At 34.6% G+C, this 3,066-nt stretch overlaps 1 protein-coding gene across 2 annotated transcripts in view; it reads right to left on the bottom strand.

Annotated features, from left to right (window-relative positions):
• LOC102677742 (class A basic helix-loop-helix protein 15-like) overlaps positions 1-3,066 on the bottom strand; it is a 27,971-nt gene that overhangs the window by 20,484 nt on the left and 4,421 nt on the right. The window contains exon 2 of one of the 2 annotated variants that reach the window (XM_006613187.2): positions 1,923-2,497. The gene's annotated coding sequence lies outside the window, so the exon portion shown is untranslated. The remainder of the gene's footprint in view (positions 1-1,922; positions 2,498-3,066) is intronic. The other variant, XM_006613188.2, reaches the window with a different exon arrangement.

Below are 3,066 nucleotides of genomic sequence, written 5' to 3'. Positions count from 1 at the left end.
AATAATTTGATGATTTTTTTTTTTTTTTTAGCAAATAATCTAATGCAAATATTTGTCGTGATATTTAAAAAAAAAAAATACGCACTTGTACGCATTTTCTATACGAGTCACAAGTTCCGGTTTATAAATTTCTAACTCTAAAGAGTAACATCCGTGGAACGAATTCCAGCGCTCATCTGAGCCGGCTTGTCGTTGGAGAAAGTCGAGCAAATCACAGGCATGGCGGCGCGAGTCGATTTTTCGAAACGTCAGATATACAAGTTGTCAGATGTGCAAGTCAATTTCTAAATCCATTCCGTGAATATTCGATATCTTTCTTTCCTAATATCCGAAATACAAAAATAGAGAAAGATCAAATATTTTAATATCGTGCAATTGAATATCTTTTCGTAAAGAAATTTTATTAATTAATTAACACGCACGCGAAATCATTTTGTTAGAAAATTATAAGCATAGATAAGTCTAATATATTGTGGTTCCAACTAATTGTGAATTGAAATAATTTTTTTTTTTTTTTTTTTACTATCAAAATTACGTAAAAACAAATTAAAATTTTTTTTTAAATTCTGACATGGCGTTAAAATGTGGATACGATAGCACGATCGAATTATTTATTCGTGAAATGAAAGTTGTTTGCTGTTTTAATTTTTACGAAAAGAAATCAAGAGAAAGAGAAAGAGAGAGAGAGGATAATGTCTTTATTCATGTTGTGATAGAATTGAAACGAAAAAAATTAAAATTATACGATTATTTGTTTCGAATCTTTCAATTTTAAATTTTTCGAATAATAAAAAAAAAAAAAAAGAAAAAAGAATCTCGTCCTTGTATTTCGTCTTAACCCCAATAATAATGGAAAAAAAAAAAAAAAAAAGAGAAAAAGAATTTTGCCCATGCGTTTCGTCCTAATTTTAATGAATGATCGAAGAGGCGATAGTAATTACCAGACGAACGATAACCTTCGACTGCACGACTTATCGCTGGTGCGCATAATCTATCACACAGATACAGTAATCTTGGTTTAACATTTCATTGTGACACGGTGACGAAGTGGCGGGATAACCAAGCCAATATAAATGTTTCATCGGTCGAAAGCGAATCCGATTCGGAAACTGCACTTTTATACGCGTACTCCTTTCAATATTGCCGTATCACGATTTCATTTGTCATTTACATTTTGCTGTGTACGAGTAAAAGGAAAACTGACACTGTCACGCTTCTCTCTCTCTTTCTCTTTTTCTCTTTCTCTTCCATTCTTTTTTTATTCTTTTCTATTTTATGATCGAGCAGAGTCACGGAAAACTAGATTTATCAAATACACGAAAAATATAATTTTCGAAACGTGCAAAGTTTCCTTTCGAACGAAGAATAAATTAAATAATATAAATAAATAGCGTTATTTATAGAATTTAATTCTATTCACGTCATATTTCTTTTTAACGTTTAAAAATTTTAACGTCAAAAATTTTTTACTTTTCGCCATCGAAGTGTTCAATTTCTTTCTTGCCTCGATCTATTAATTCCTACTGAAAAAAGATTCGTCTTATATTTATCGAAATTAAACGTATTTTATACATAAAAAATATATAGTACTATTTTTACGTTTATATTACTATATATTACTAAACACCATTTATATATTATACTTTGAACAACAAACAATTTAAAAATCATACTATCCTTGCTTCGCGCTATAAAAAAATTCCCTTACTCGTATAATTTCCCCAGCATATTTCAACGTATTTTTCCCCGCGGCACTGACGACACCGAGGACAAGAGCCGGCCCGGTTGGTAAAAATGCGCATCGCTGTGCGAAAACGCGAATAGGTGAATGCACGCGTATTTCTGCTCGATCATAAGAAAACGCGTGGGCATCAAACGCGAGGCAGGAACGAAGGAGGAGGCGAAACAGGTGCTATATTTACCTTGGATGTCGGCGGTCCTGGCTCGAGGTGCGCTCGATTATCTTCTACCGCGCTTGTCCATGGAAGGAAAGGAACCCAAAAACTTCGTTCTTCCTTTCTTCAATTATACATCCGATCTCCGTGCAACGTTCTCCCCGACACGAAAAACATTCGACACTTTCGTCACTGCCCAACTATTGTACGCTATGTCGATTATCTTCTCTCTCGAAATTTTCTTCTTCCTTCCTGTGTCACGATCAATTTCCTCTTTTTCTCTTGATTTCACGGTTTTTTTTGTTTTTTCTTTTTTTCTTTTTTTTTTTTTTTTATATATATCCGCACACGACACTTTTATCCCCTCTCCGCTTCACAAGTTTACTCCTCCCTTCCCCGTCACTTACAGCTCACCCGTCGTGCACGATCTCCTCTCACTCCCTCTCCCTCTCTCTCTCTCTTTCTTTCTCTCTTTGTCTAGCGTTGGCCAGAGTTGATCAATAACTCGCGCTTCTGAGTTTCTTTCGGGGATTCCCAGCTGGATCTCGAAGGCGCCCGATCAAATTACCTTCGATCGCCGGCGGAGGAAGAGTGCTCTCTATCTGCGCAACACGTGCAAATTATATTTGATTGGAGGGGGGGAAGGAGAGAAAGTATTATTGTTGGAGGGAGGAAAATACTGTTCCCTGTTCCTATCCGACGGCCGCGGACGAAACGACTTTCTTGCGCGAATTTCATTCGTTTCTCTCTTCTTTTTTTTTTATTTATACGTATGTTTGTATATTTTGTCTGACACGCAAATGCAGTTTAAAGATATATACATTTTTTTTTTCAAATTAAACTTGTTCCAAGTTAAAAAGGAGAAAAAAAAAAAAAATTAAAATTCGAATTCGAGGAATATACTTTTTACTTTACCTAACTAATCACTACTTTGAAAATGATTTATATCTAATCGATTTTCTAATAATGCGATCATTATCTGATATTAATTACTAGAAGATTAATTTTTTCGCTTAAAGCGACTTTTTACAACGCGCAAAATAATGAACACGGGAATTGCCCGAATTTTAATCGCAGCATTGAATCTTCTTATATACGAGAGAAATAAAGCATGCACGATTTCTATAATTCGTATATCGCATAAAATGTTAATCGCTTTGCACGGGAATCT

The sequence above is a fragment of the Apis dorsata genome, unplaced genomic scaffold (genome assembly GCF_000469605.1).
Source record: "Apis dorsata unplaced genomic scaffold, Apis dorsata 1.3 scaffold_137, whole genome shotgun sequence".
Lineage (NCBI taxonomy): Eukaryota > Metazoa > Arthropoda > Insecta > Hymenoptera > Apidae > Apis > Apis dorsata.
Note: the sequence above shows the minus strand (reverse complement) of the source record. Positions and strands in the feature narration are given on the sequence as shown.